The sequence below is a fragment of the Austrofundulus limnaeus genome, unplaced genomic scaffold (genome assembly GCF_001266775.1).
Source record: "Austrofundulus limnaeus strain Quisiro unplaced genomic scaffold, Austrofundulus_limnaeus-1.0 Scaffold27, whole genome shotgun sequence".
Taxonomy (NCBI): Eukaryota; Metazoa; Chordata; class Actinopteri; order Cyprinodontiformes; family Rivulidae; genus Austrofundulus; species Austrofundulus limnaeus.
This window is the reverse complement of record NW_013952429.1, coordinates 2,134,424-2,150,160: the sequence shown is the minus strand read 5'-3', so window position 1 is coordinate 2,150,160 and position 15,737 is coordinate 2,134,424. Positions and strand designations below refer to the sequence as shown.

At 40.9% G+C, this 15,737-nt stretch overlaps 1 protein-coding gene across 3 annotated transcripts in view; it reads right to left on the bottom strand.

The window, feature by feature from the left end:
* rhbdl3 (rhomboid, veinlet-like 3 (Drosophila)) overlaps positions 1-15,737 on the bottom strand; it is a 35,648-nt gene that overhangs the window by 18,003 nt on the left and 1,908 nt on the right. The gene's annotated exons all lie outside the window — the stretch shown is intronic.

The window sequence follows — 15,737 nt, the reverse complement described above, 5'->3', positions numbered from 1 at the left end:
GTGTGTGTGTGTGTGTGTGTGTGTGTGTGTGTGTGTGTAGGGAGGGAGGGGGCAGATTAGACACAATGCCAGGCTTTTTGTCTTCAGCCTCATTTTCATAAAGTTGAATATTTAAGAAAAAAATAACGAGGGTTGGCAGTATGCGAGGGTCAGGGAGATTTTCTGAGAGTTTGCATTTGCATATAGAGCCTGGAGATATGAAGCAGCTCCTGAACACGTTGGAAAATCTGCTCAAAAACAAAACAACTTAAGGGTGATGTAATCCAGCTTCGTATGGAGAAACAGGAACAACAAAGACGTCCTGTGATCACAGCAGTGGYGCCTAATTCTTGTACTCGAGGTCCGATATCCTGTATGTTTTAGACGGTTCTCTGCTTCGACACACCTGGTTTGTACGAATAAGTGATCAACAGGCTATTGCAGAACCTGAAGACCTGCTGAAGAGCAGGGAAACTACCAGAGCATGCAGGATAGCAGCCCTTCAGAGCCAGGAATGGGTCCCACAGGATTACAGGACGTTGGTCACATTATTTTGTAGGATCCTTTCAAAATTCAGAGGACAGACACACCCCTGACGAGAGGTCATCTGAAACAATTGGATTAATCACTGAAGACCCGACCCGTCTGACTTTCTCAATGTCAGTGACCCAGAATGATAAAGGTCACCGTCCAGGAGCCTCGAGCTGCTGATGAGCTGCTGTCTGCAGCAGAGCGGGACGAGGTCACAGGCTCTTGGGGGGAAAAGGAGTAAGAGCTACAGAGACGTCTGATTGTCCACAATTACAGCTGATAGTGGGCAGGAAGTGTACCATACATACGTCATGGATTAGGATGAGATTCTTAGAGTTTGATAACTTTCAACAAAAACTTGGTTTCACATGGTTTAGTATTACTGATGCCTAAAATAATCTCAGGGAGGCAATTAGGACCAGGACAACCAATTAATCAGCACTGATTCCCCAGAAGCTGTGAGGTCCCATCAGATCAGTGTGTTTGTAATAAATGTGAGGATGATCATAATGTGTTATCACCTCTCCAAACCTATTATTTGTATGGGTTTGTGAATGTCGGACTGTTGACATTTTTAAATAAACACGGCAGACCAGGCACACATCCCTATGGCAACAAGACTCCTCAGCAGCGGGGGCCTCCCTCTGTGCCACAATGCACTGTAAAGGTTGCTCAGAAACATTACGTCCTGTCTGCAAAAACTCTACAGAACCAAGCCCGGAGGAGGATCTGTAGGGTGTTTCTGGACCCCATAAGGATCTGGTAATACATGGCTCCGGACACCCGAGGAAAACATGGCAGCAGCAGCACAAAAGCTCAAAATTAGGCTTATATTTTACATGAATAATTGAACCCACAAAGTCCACTTCTCATTGTCTCCCAAATGCAGCCTTGGCATCAAGCAATTAGCAGTTCTAATAAAAAAAAAGCCAGCCTTGTTAAAGCTCATTAGTCTCCTTGTTAATTACACTGAAGCACTAGGGTGGACMGGCAAAACCAGCGGCACCTCATTCACTAGTCATCGCTCACACATGCCATAATGAAACACACACATACAGCTTTTCATGATAATCAGGCTTTTCATGTGCTCTCGGCACCAGGGGGATTTCTTGTGCGATACCTTTCCCGTCTCCATGGCAGTTTCTTTCTTTCGCCTCACACACACACACGCGCGCTTTTGTCACATCATCTGACACAGCTGAAGGAGTACATTATCAGAGCCACTGTAAGCTGGAAGACCCACCATCGGCCCCACAGACTTGGCGTCGTTTGGGGTGCTGGTTCAGGATGAGTGGAGCTGGCAGCTTGTCAGCAGGCGCAGGGCCTGAATGCGAGGGGCAGGGGGGATCCAGAGATGGCGAGTCGAACCCTCCGAGAGGCAGCTGACATTATTCCAAAGATCAAAGTCWGAGCTGAGTAATGGTGGTCGTGGATGGAGATCCTTATTGGTTTGTGTGCACACGAGGAAAGACGACCTGTACGGWGCAGGTTTCACCATCTGAACAAGTYCAGATTTATGTTTRGATGTACTTCATTTMTTCTATGGCTCAAGCTCTCCCYGCTATAGTTTACCACAAAACACATTATGCTACAATACGATATAGTTAGGATTACTTAAATAAATCAGGCATGCTTYTTTTTCCAATTCAATGTGTCCCTTTAGTTARATTTAAGAAGTCAATATGGCCCTCTGGAAACAAATGWCACCCACCCATAGATTACATAAGCAGTCTTTGTCCTTTAGTCTGCAGGAATATTTTCAACAATTATTTAAACTTTATTCTATACTGAGAGAAATCTCTATACGCTGGTGCTGAATCGAAATCTTTGTGTGCACAAATGGGTGAATGTGTACACATWAACACAGAGGATAACTCAATCTGCAAACAGTGCTCAGTTAATGATGGGAGGTGGGCGGTGAGCAGGTCTGATCTGCACCACAGCTCCCAGCATGCAGGCACTGATGTTAAAGGAGTTCCAGCCGATAACATGTTGGCTGTTTCTTTGTTCTTATTAGGAAAATATAAAGTTTACTCACTCAGAAAAACAGCAGCACTGTTTAGAGAAGATGAGGAAGCGTATAATTATCCATACTCTGCAGAAAATGTCCTGCTTTGTGTGATTGTGTCTTTTTGTCTCAAATCCCAGCGTGCCATCCTTTTGTCTGCACTCACAATAACAGACGGCTGAGGGTGACACTGAAGCAAGGCGACTCACCTGAGCTTTGTCAGTACTGAAATTATCATTCTTCTCAGTTTTGGGGTTCCTAAACTTCAAAAAGAGCAGCTCTGCWTTCATCTTGARTAGTTTCATAAGCAAGATGGTAGATGAATCCCATCCCACATGTGAGCTCCGACATCATCAGCTGACAGCTGAGTGACACGACGAGGTGCAGAAGGTGAGCCACCAAGACTTTAAACCATTAATTACTCAGATGTCACCTCTGCTGTCATAGAGGACTGCAGGAAAAGGTCAGCTGTCTGGCTCATAAAGAGACCATCTTACCATGCATGTCACGGCCCCCACCAGCCCAGCCAGAGCTCCGTCTGCTGAGTCAYAGTCTTCATGGATGACCAGTACGCTGTTATTAATTTGAACTATTTACTGTGAACATTTTCAAGGCAGAATGCATCAAACAGGCCTATATAAACACGAGTACATCCAACTCAAACAATGAAAATTTCCACTCTGGTTACAACTCATTTCCACCGCCTGTGTCCGTGATCTTGTTCTTCCCTTCTCTCATCTCTACATCGCCCTCACCTGTTGCCTTTGATGAAACATGCACAGTGGTAATTGCTTTTTCTCTCAGGCAGATAATGTACTCTTCTCTCGTCTCTCTTTTCCTGCAYTTCACAGCAAAACAAATGTCTCTCAGTAACTCTGCAGCAACTATACACAAGCCAAGTTGGCTCTATAAACCTTTCTAAATAGAAATACTAAGAGTACAACTGTTTTCTATTTAATTTGCAATTAATAAAATCATCATACGCCAAGAGCTGATAGATCACTTGAGATTTTTGCTTAAAACTTAAACATGACRAACAGGTCATATGAAGACCTTTAAGTACCGCTACTTTCATTATTTAAAATTTGATACCCCATGGTTGAGTATTATTTCCAGCCTCTACACATCTGAAATGCTGTGCAAGTTCACCCATAACAAGATAAAAACTGAATTTACTCAGTAACTCTGAGATTATGGTTTATTTTTTGGATTTGTAAAGAGGGTGATGAGGTGTTTGGATACACTGTGTAACTTCTGCTTACCTGAGTCTGAGCAAATCGAATGAAATTTTAGTTTCTGCTGAAAGTGTGAACCTGCCTTTTTAGTGCAACCAGTCAACTCTGTGTGAATAGTACTTTCAAAGTCTTTGTCATGTTTGACTTACTGAGGTTGATGCTCATCGGTCTCGGGTGCATTATCTTAATAAGAAAAGTCACCCCATCTCACCTCAGAGCGGCTAAATCCAAATGAAATGTTTCTAGGCRATGCTGTATCAATACGCTTGATCAAGCATCTGCTTGTACCTTCTTTGTTTCATCGACATCTCGAGTAATTCCCATCACATCGCAGCAGCTCAGTCCACAGACAGCTGACATCTATCACCCTCCACCACACAGGAGGATTACACACCAACGCTGTGTCCCTGACACACACACTCACACACACTTCAGTGCACTGTTATTACAGAAAGCCTATTTCTTCACTACAAGCGTCGACCCTAAGGTTTAAGACCTCATTCCTTTCCAGGTTTAATGACATTCCAGAGCGAGGYGCTCAGTTTTCCAGGAAAGACCACGAAGTTGTAACATCATCGGGGCTCATYTTTGAGAGCCTCATAAACAGACATGTTGCCCAGCCCCTGGGTGTCATCACTTCCAACACTTCTGAAGTTTACCATTACACTCGTGTCAACACATGTCCTTCAACGATTGTTCTCAGCATTTCAGGGTACGACCGACTAGCGAAACTTTTGACTGACACYGCAAATTACAGCACACAACTCCCACACCTGACATTTTTGGCTTCTGACTCAGCGTCCAGCATTRTGCTGCAGTGACTCTGCAGCCAAGACTGAAACAGATACAAACACAAAGGTCTCACAAGATAAGGAGTATAAATGCAATTATTTGGGAAAGTTGTCCCCATTTGATCACATTTCTGCATTTAAAGGCATAAAACCTTAAATCCAAATGGTCTAACAGACAGCACTGTTGAAAAAATAAATCCAGACTGAAAGAGGTCTCCCGACCCGCTGTCCCCCAGGCGTCTCCAGGAGCAGAGGGGATTGCAGCAGACAACTGAATAGCTCCCTGCAAGCTCTCTAGYATGTGTTCAAATAAACATTTTACCTCCTGCTGCTGCTTGGGGGAAAAAATGAACACAACAGAAAAGCATGCGTGGAAACAGTTAAACACAGGTTTTCAAAACCAAATCCATAGAAATGTAAAATGCTTTTTTTTTTACTCTTCATGGCTCCTTTCCATGTAGAAGCAAGGCTAAAACAAACCAACAAACAAAAAACTTGTGCGTATTCACTAAATGCCATTCTCATGTGGATGAGGCCAAACGTATACCCTGCACACACAAAGCTGAGAGGGCCCCCGCAGGTCAGCATGGAGACAAAGATCCAAGTTGGTGACCTTTTTACCTAAAAACCTCCCCTTTACACGGACGTGAAAACCTCTCAGGACAGACCCTCCATCAAACATGTCTTCTCCACACCAAACAGCTCTTCATGGAGGAAGACGGGACACAAAAAGCAGAGGGAAACATTTGTTTAATGACCCATCTTCAGGCTGTCTTTTCTCTTTCATTTAGTCCCTTCTTCTGCCCGAAGCCTGCCCTCAGGTCAGCCTCACCCCCAACAACACCATCAAATCCCTGCACCACTGACGGCCGCAGCGCCATTCACCACAGAGATTTATGATCTCTAATAGTTGGCAAATGGTCCTGAGGTTGGGCTGCCCTCGGGGGGAGGCTCCAGACTTCGAATTGTAAAAGAAAAAAAAAGTAAAAAAGAAAGGAGCTACAAAAGCTTACGGCTGAGGATGGGGGAGCTTATCGGCCTCTTAGAAACATTTTCAAAGTTACCATCTGGGCTGGGTGGGCCTTTTCATACTCAATTCTTAAACAGTACCCCCCAACCAAAGGGACCACGGTCTCCTGATGTACTTCAGTTGCTCTTTGGAGACAGTTTAGCAAGCAGGAGGTTGGTTAATCACCTACAATCATCCAGTCAGCTGTTCTCCGATCTCTTTCCATTGGAGAAAAGTCCCACAGTTCCTTCATAATCCTATTCCCATAATCCTCAGGGGGCAGCAAGCAGTAAACAGTCTCTGTTTTCTGTAGGACCTGCTTCTTTTTTTTTTCCTTTTAAGGTGAGGAAAGAGGGAGAGCATTTCCAGACCCCGTTTTAGTTGCYGAAGAACATGACTGCGGTCTGGCAGTTCAAGGTGACAAGAAAAGAAGGAACCAGCTGCTGACTTTAAAATAAGAAACGAAAATGCAAAATGTACAATATAATTATTACTGCCTAGACTTTTTGACATATTGCTTGGTACTGATTGTATTAAAAGCATATTAGTGTAATCATTCTTAACATTTTATGGGCATTTTGATTTCTGAGAGAACAGAAGTGAACATGATGACATCATCCTGTTTCAAATCGGTGTCAAATTTTTACTGATCTCAGAACAGATTTTAAATCGATGTGATCAACTTTTTGAAACTATTTTTGTTATTCAAGACCAAAAGGTGAAAAAAAGTCACTGATGATGAAGAAACTAATATTCAGTTCTGTTTTCCACTGAAGTGGCTTAAAGAAAAAAAAAACAACAAAATGTGTTTTTTTAATTACTCAGATTGATACACAAAYTCAATTGCATTCAAACAATTTATTTATTTATTATTTATTTCCCATTATTTAACCAGGCAAGTCCTGTTGAGATCTCAGATCTCTTTTTCAAGGGAGGCCTGGGCCTGAAGGCAACCTGTTGTATGTTTTTAGGGGTGGGGGAAACCACAGCAGCCAGAGAAAACACACACAAGCACGAGCAGAACATACAACCTCCGCACAGAAAGACCCCAGGTCCGAACCGAGGATCRAAACCAGGACCTTCTTGCTGTGAGGCGTCGACGATGCAACAGGACAGCAGAATCTGGGTGTTTCTTCTGTCCTGTTTTCTCACTTATCCAAAAAAAAAAACAAAAAACAATGATAAGACTCCAAGGGAATGGCTAAACACACAGTATCTGCACCCAAAGTTAATAAGGACATTAGGACTTCATTATGAAAGAAATAGAAGACCTTAAAGCTAAACACACAAATCTAGCCTGGCAGGTTTGGAGAAAACACTTCTAGGTTGAGAATATCTCATTTTAAATCTTCTGAAAGGAATTTTCTTTAGGCTAACGCCTTTTTAAATACATGCCCCGGCCTACAAGTCATCCTAATGGTTGTTCAGAAAGTCTCAAATTGGTGCAATAAATGTTTTTACAGCCCTGAAGCACAGAATGAGAATAGCAAATCTCCAAGGTCAGGAGCTCCACGGATTTATGTGCTCAAAGAGCCGTGATTTTAACACTGATGAGAAGCTCTCAGATATGCTGCTGTACATTCTCAGTCAGCAGGACACAAAAAAAAAAAATCCACAAAAAAGTACAAATAAAACCCTGAACTTCTGTAGCTGAAGATAAAGATCAGCAGCCTTCTAGGGGTGCAACAATACAGAAAATTCACGATTCGGTTCKGTTAGATACTTTAGTCTCACGGTTAGATATTTTTTCAATACAAAAAGAGAAATTTCCATAACCTTCTTAACTTGTAGTTCATTGAAATTAATTATGAATAGTTGTTTAACCTCAAAAGTACAGTTTTTAAATTAAATGTTGCTGAAACTGCAAATTTGTCTGCGCTCGACAATGCAGCCTAGRTGGAGAAGCCTTCAACACAGAGCATGTGTAGAAGTTAATACATAGTGTGTATTGAAAGGTTCGATACAGATACATTTATTGTTGCACCCCAACAGCTTTCCGCTGTGTATTAATTCCGTCTTTATGAAAACGTAACAAACATTCACACAAAACAAAAAGAAGATGAAGTATCACAGCAGGATGTTTGACATCAACTATTTTCCTTTTGTGGTTTTTCCTTTTGTGTTGATTTTACATGAGATTGCCCCTTTAAGTTTTTCCTTTTGTGTTTTTCCGTGATGTGGTTTTGTCCTCGTCTCATTGGACCGCTTCAGCACTTAGGCCCGGCTCGCCGGCTTTGGCTGCGGCACCTTGTAAGACGACACAGACGGGGGTGGGGGGGACAGGAACGCCGACCTGTGTGAAAGCTAAGAGCTGTCCCTCACCTTGGGCCTCTGCTGAGCCCAGCTGTTTGAGCAGGGAAAGGTTATCACCACAACAGTAACACAATCAGGGAACTGAATAAAGTACTGAATATTACTCAATTATTTACAACCAAAAACATAAAAAATAAAAGAGCATTTCACGAATGCTGCCTTTAGTGCCAGAGTTTAAAACTAAAAATCATCTTATGCTGAGTGTTAGTCAAACCTTGAAAATGTTAAGAACAATCTCACAATAACATCCTAAACTTGTCTCACACTTGAAGTAYAGGATGGGTACTACAATTTTAAATTTTAGTTTATAAATTGTAAAACGGAGTGTCTTCACTAAACTGTAATAGTAACACAACAACCTGTATGTGGCGTTGTAACACTAATACAAAACAACACAGAAAACAAGACCTGGGTCATAGGTTAAAGGTGTGGCTACGACATCATTACTTTCGAGGGTTGCTATTTTGCATGGGATGAAATGTTGAAATAAAAAAAAACTTTGGTGTATTCACTAAACTTAAAGGGGCAATATCATGTAAAATCAACTTTTTTGAGTTTTGTTATAATGTTATCCTCTCATCAAAAACATGCCCAGAGTCTTGCTATGACTCATTCATGCATGTCTGAGAAATCATGTCCGAGGTAGCCAGGCAGGGGGGCCAAAAATGACCAGTTGGACCTAGAACCGCCTTTTGGGCTGTGTCTCCAAGCTGAGCTTCCTCATCATAGAGCACACACCCGCATGGCCCTGTGCTGAAATGGGCAGGACAGAAGAGGAAGGAGGTTCATAAAGAGACAGAGGACAATTTTAAGGCGTTTAGAAACAGATGTGATGAGAAGTCAAGTTTATTTTCTATTTAAACATATAAACAGCCTTTTAATAACAACTGAAGGTGACATAGTTACTTTATTATGGTATATAATTTAAACATATAACTMTAAACATCAATAGTTTTTACTATTTTTTTCCCATTTTACTCACCTTGTCCTGATTCCATCCCCATTAAGCTTTAATTGTGTCTTAAAATGGTTGATAACTGTGAAACAGTTGTAAACTCTATTAAGTAGAAAATGTTACATTGTTTGGAGAAACTTTTCAGCCAAATAAGGACATTATTTTTCTGCATTTTGATGTCATGATTGTGAACTATAGAGTGTCGTCATAATCAATTATATTAGGCTGGTTTGATTAAATAAAGATTTAAATGTAAAACATTGGGTTTTTGCAATGTTTTCTTTCTTTATTTAACCTTTTTTAACCAGGAAAATCCCACTGAGATCACAGATTACTTTGCAAGGGAGGTCTGAGTGTAAACACCATTTTTATGTTTGTTGGTAGAACTTAAAATAAAAGGATTTTTCAGCGTAAAATAGTTGTCTATGTACAGATTTCAATGAGTTGATTAATCATTTTTAAAAGTCAGGGCACCACAAAATTAATGAAAAAAATTCACCACTCGACAACCAAAAATATTACGTTTTTACAACATGAAGTTACTTTAGTGACTTTAAAAAGAAATTGCCAGGATATTTTTAAATAAAAAGTGAAATTAGAGTAGCTCAAATAACATTGCTTCAACTTAATTGTGCTTTAGGAGGTCAGAAGTAAATCAGCTCATTTAGCCAAACCTAAAATTAAAAGTTGGATTTACTTATTTGGCAGTATTTTTTTTCTTTTCTTTCTTTTTTTATGTAAACTAAAGATTATTTTGGATTGCATTTATTTATTTGAAAAAAGGTGCAGATACAATTTTTTTCTTCTTCTGCTACCTTTCATTTAATCTATGATTTGTATTTTTGTTGTTAGTTGAATTTATATTGTTGTTTTTAAAGAAATGAATAAACTAAACTAAATAACAGTGTTGATGATTTAAAAAGCTGAGTGGAAATTTTTGTCATTTTTAAGTTGAGCCAACAAAACATTTTTAGAGTGAAGTGCAAGAGCTTACTTATTCAAACAGTCTCTTTAGGTTCAGTTTGAAGAGTGCAGCTACATCCTAAAAACACTGCACATTATGTTTCTGACAAGTGTGGCTTTACAAGAACCAAAAAAACAATAAAACCTGTTTGTTTTAACTGAAGTGACTGATGATCAGGAGAAAGTGAGATTAATAACCAGCAGCGACATGTCGCCTCAGAGCAAATGTCGCAAACTCCACATTCAACACTCACTTTGGCTTTTTTTCTTGACTGGAAATAAAACTCAAGTAAGATTTAGAGGGGTTTAAAAAAGAAGCAATACATTAAAATTCAAAAAGAGACTAAACCAAAAGGGTGGCTTCAACACTATCCTCCCAGTCCCTGTAGAAAATATTGACATTTTGAAGCCGGGCATGTACAAACACACTGAAGAAGCATATGGCTACAGCCACATTACTGAGCTCGTCTGTGCAGAGAGACGCTTGGATTTGATTTTACGGCTGCTATATGAGGTTTGCACTCCGCAACCAATTACAGATAAACGAGCACATCTTCCTTCTGTCATTTACACATCAACACATACAGCAGCTATTTTTACCTCAGCATAAAAGCAGAGAGTGTTTTCACACTTCGCCAACTGGAACTGCACCTTTCATTAAGGAAATCTATTTCAAGCCGCATTAGAAGCGAGGCAGAGGAGCGAGGAAAGATGAGCTCGGATTACATCTTTAAATGTAAACAATTCAGGGTCTGTTTGTCATTTACCCACCCAGGTATTCTGAAATCTGAGAGAGGCCGAGTGTGATTTGATGCTCATAACCATTAGTATCGGCCTAAATTAATACAACACAGCTCGGTAACGCCGCAAAGCGTTTGTTGTTGAGTCATCGCCGAGACTCAGCTGGTGTCAATCACCGCTGGAGTTCTGGATGAGCGGGTCAGCAAACTGTGAACCCGCCATCTGTGGATGTGTCAGCGGCAATTAGGCTGATGTGTACATCAGCAAACTATAAATAATGTGGAGAAGAGAGAGAAGGAGTGTGGAGTTTAAATACACTGAAGTAAAACCAAATGTTCAACACAAGGCACATAAAACAGAACACATTTTGTCACAATTATGACTTCTTAAGTGAAGTAAAAGTTGTTTGCTTAGATCTGAACAAAGTTTTCTTAATTGTTTATCATGTATACACTGTAAAAAAGCATTCTGGTGGTAAATAGTAAAAGTTAAAAATACCAAAACTTACAGGTAAATAAGAATATTTAGGAGTGGCAATGCATCAGCTGAAGCACTATTAAACTTCAGTCCTCCCACAGCTTAAAGGTATCCTCGTACACCAACTGAAGCCAAACAGTCGACGCATGGTCACGTGGTTGTTTTTAATTTTCGCACACATCTTTCATAGTTCCTGAGACGTATCGCAACGACCTCCCGGGAAACCCCTCCAGCTGCGGGACGCGTCACTGCACGGTGTTCCTTCCCTCAGGAGTCTACACTCCGAAATTTTTTTTATTATAAAAAAATAACTAAATAAACAATCCACTGTTATTTTTTCACATCTGTCCTGGTTAGAGCTACTRTTATTTGTCCATAAATCTGTCCCAGGTAACACTTGACACAGACTCCTCCATAGAAAACATCATTTTTAGCTCCACTCGTGAGTTTTTGGCCGTTTGACGATCTTAATAAACGATCTCAATAAAAGTTGGCGCAAAATGCATCGTCCAAGCGCTTTCAGCATTAACAATCTCGCCCACAAACTTCTGACCAATCACACAATAAGTTCTCAGCGGAAGTGGGGTAAAAAGTTCTGCCGGTGAATTGTGACAAAAGGGGAGGCAGAGTCGACGCTGTGAGCACGGTGACATAATTTTCATCATGAAACTGTGACAATCCGAGACGATTTCAACAACTCGGAGGGAGTGTGAATAGGCTTCAGTTAAACCATGCATAAAAATAAATAAAGCTTAATTAGGGATACACAATATGCTGACTTTTGTACAGTAAAGAAAATTTGCTAAAGGAGCGCACTTTCAGCYATGACTCCATCTCCACATGGCTAAAGTTTGAATTTGAACATTTGTTTTAGAGCGCGTGAGTTTTTTTTAAGTAWAAAATGTAAGTGGAGTTTAATCAAAACAGCTTAAAGTCTAGATAAAMTGAGTTCAAACTGTTTCATCAGTTAAGTTGATTAGATTCTAACTAATTAGTTTTAAAGCATAAATACCACCAGTTTGACATAACGACCTTCAGGTGCTCAAGGCCAAAAGCAAAGAGARATCCTCAAATAACAAACCATTCTGTTTCCCAGACTGCTTTCTCCAATCTGACGGTCTATCCCCACTCTTGTCTACACCGTGTTTAAAACTGACAGAGTGTAGAAAAGACATGCAGTCCCTGCACGCACCGCTAACTGCAGCTGCACTCATCAACTAACAGTTACTCTGTGGAGGAGGACGGTTTTATTGAAGTTTGCTTTAAAAYGTACGCAAGATGGTGCTTTTAAAAACAATCAAGCTTTAACACCTTTTTAGATGAAGTGATGGAGTGATGACCCAAACTCTTTAATACTCTGACAGCGTCTGTTCCTCTCAAATCAACAATCTGAGTCATTTTGTCTCAAAAACACTCCCGATTAGATATTMATTTGTATTTTCGTAGAGCTGCTTTGGGAAAACGTTAACACCCAAGTCTTTTTTTGTGTGCTACTGTCTCGGAATATGAACGGGGAAACACTTTCATGGAAAGTATGCAGCCATGTGAAAGTGTTTAATCGCTAAGCTCCCGTGAGCGAATGCCTGTGGGATTTCAACGTGACTTTGGGAGCAGGCCGACAACTCAAAGGCAGCTGGGGGACACACACATTCACGYACACACAGATGGCAAACAATTGGGGAAAAAAACTGATGCAGGACTGACTGGAGTGAGGAGCTATCTGAAGGAAAGAGCAAACACCTGCAGTATTTAACTAACAGACTCAATGATTTGTTTACAACTTTCCTTTAACCCTCCACAATAAAAAAAAAATTATGTATTCAGTCTTTCTAAAATTATGTTTACTGTAGAAGCAGCTATTCATAAATTTCATTTATAAAACACCTCTCACACGAAGAGACACTAACAAATAGAGAAGCTATTCGGACCCAGCTTTCTAAATGAGAAAAAAAAATCATAAATAAATTATTTCCCGCTCTTAGTCTCAGGTATGCTTTGAATTTTATCAAATGTGTTGCAGGAGACAAAACAAAATGTGCAATCTCATTTCATGGTTTGATCTAAACATGTCTGAATTCAGTGAAATGTTAAAAAAAGAAAGTGCAAACAAAGAGAGAAAGAAGAATCTAAAAAAAGAAGCTGCTTGTTCTTTGAAAKGATCCAAATATTATATGTGATCAGGTTCCAGCGACTGCAGCCRCTCCAGATTGGTGTCTTTAGAGGACAAATCCAGGCTGGGACACTTTGATGAGGAGGAAGAAGGCTTTGTAGGAAGAGGAGGTCTGGTAACRTTTTCTCGGCTTCATTAGCTGCTGCCCGTGTCTGAGCTCCGTCTTCTTGTTTTGTTTCAGGTGATGGGGAACACGAATCAAAGCATTCTGAGGTTTGCTCTCTTGACTCAGTGTACACAGAGGAGGGAAGCACTTACACAGCAACAAAATCCTCCCCGGGGACAGCAGAGACGAGGGAAGGGGAGAGGGGAGCGGAGCGACGCGGCACTTTGAGTCTGAAACTCAAATAAGATTCTGCAGCATCACGTGGGAGCTGCTGAAAATGATACGAAGCTGAAGGTTTTGTACACAGATCAAACTGCAGGTGCAGCACAGGACACCGTCTGCAGAATAAATGTGTCCACGGCACTGAAATGCCTGAGTGTCACAACAAGGGCACAGAAGATGTGTAGGTTTGTTTAAAACAGCATTTTAATGAGTTCATATCAACCTGTAACCAAATTCTTTATATAAAGCCAAATCTAAACTGTGTTTTCACCATAAAGTTTAGACTCCAGAAAAAAGCAGACAKGAAATAATTGGGACGCCTTTGGATTTAACGATAACTAGAGATTTTGCATTTTTTGTAACATGAATGAATGCTTCGTTTTTGCAGAAAAACAGAGAAGATGCACAATAGCAATTTGATGCAAAATAAGAAAAAAGCTTAAATTAGCAGAAAAGTCACTAAAAGTAGCTTAAAAAGCTGGATCTAACACAATCAAGCACATAGAGCATGTTTGCTGAAATTAAGCTGAAACTGTCACAAAAAGGTGAATATAGCTGAAAAAGCTATATTTACTGAAAAAAAGCTCAAAAGTTGCTTAAATTGCAGATAGCAGAATAAGCATAAAATTGTTTAAATTAGCAGAATAGCTAAAAAGATCAGAAAGATAGCTGAAAAGGCAGAACCTACTAAAATTAGAAGGAAAAAAAGCTGAAATTAGCGCTGAGAAGTGTAGAAAAGCAGAACCAGAACAAAAAGTAAAAAGTAGCATGAAGGATTTTAAGGATGATGAAGACAGCTCCATTCATTTTCACTTAGAACAAAAATGGTTGAAAACGCTAAATATCTCAAAAAGCATAAATATATGGAACGTCCTGAAGGAGCTGGATGTTTTGATGTTGAAACAGCACAGTGTTTAATATCATWCACACGATGAGGCACAGACCTGCTATAAACTGAAGATATCCCTCTTCACTGACAGAGATGTTGCAAACTGTGGGGGGTGCTCGTGTTGCATGTTTTCCAGCAGTTTTATTCTATAACAGTTTTTTGTTGATGTCAGACTGGAAATGATATTGTGAGGTTGATGCCTTTTGAACCAGTGAAAAGAATGCTTAATATGACAGATGTTACAAGTGTTGGAAGGATCATAAGTTTATTGAAGCACATGTCTGTAATGGACTGGATTGCCTTCACTTCCTGGAGATAAAGACAATCCCACAGTGGTTATTGTGTGGAACAAACCAGGCTACACTATCAGCTAAAAACCCATGTAAGAAAAAATAAATAGTATATTGTTAAACGTTATACTGACCTGTAATAACACTGCCAAATTCAACACATCTGTATGACACTGGACTTGCACAGATGAACTCTGCAAACTGCATCTTTTTGTTTCCTAAAGCCCAGACCCTGCTTTTTTGTTTTCCAGCTTCATTCATCTTTTATCCCTCACGCACAAACACAGGTTGCCAGAAAGGATTAGAACCCCTCTCTTCCAGCACTTCTGTGGCCGATYATTCCTCGTGTCGCTTCACAGAGGCTGGGGGTCTCCGAGGTCAGCCCCTTGACAAATGGAGCAACTCATTGTTGAGTGAGGAGGAGGGACGGAGAGCGGCGGAGAGAAAGGAGATTTGTAGCTGCCAGAGCGGGCGGCGACCTCGCCGCCTGGACAGACCCGCRTTTTGTTTTGTTTTGGGCCGACGCCCACTCGAGGAAACCCAAAGCCGCGCGGCACGCATAAAGATGGCGGCTTGAGAGGCCCGCTCAATGAAAATGCTCCATCACACACAGTCACAACATAATCCCAGGGGACCTTTGTCTCCCCCCTGAAAGAGCAAGTCTGACACGAGCCTCCAACTTAACCCCAAAATCATCTGCGCATACACWCACACTGACACACACACACACACTGAYGCACACACATAAATGCATATAATTACTCTCAGCAGAAAGTAGGGGGCCCCCAGCCGGGGCCAGGCAGGTGCTGCAGCAGTCCCACACAGCGATGGCTGAGCACAAATAAGTATGTGTGTGTGTGTGTGTGTGTGTGTGTGTGTGTTTTAGTGTGATAGTAGGGGGCTCGTTTGCCGTCTGTCAGTCCAGTCTGCTGCTTGCATGATCAGCCGGTCTCTGTTTCTCTTCTCCTGGGGCTTTGTGGCTGTGTGTGCGTGTGTGTGTGTGTGTGCTTGTGTGTGTGTGTGCTTGTGTGTGTGTGTGTGTGTGTGTGTGTGTGTGT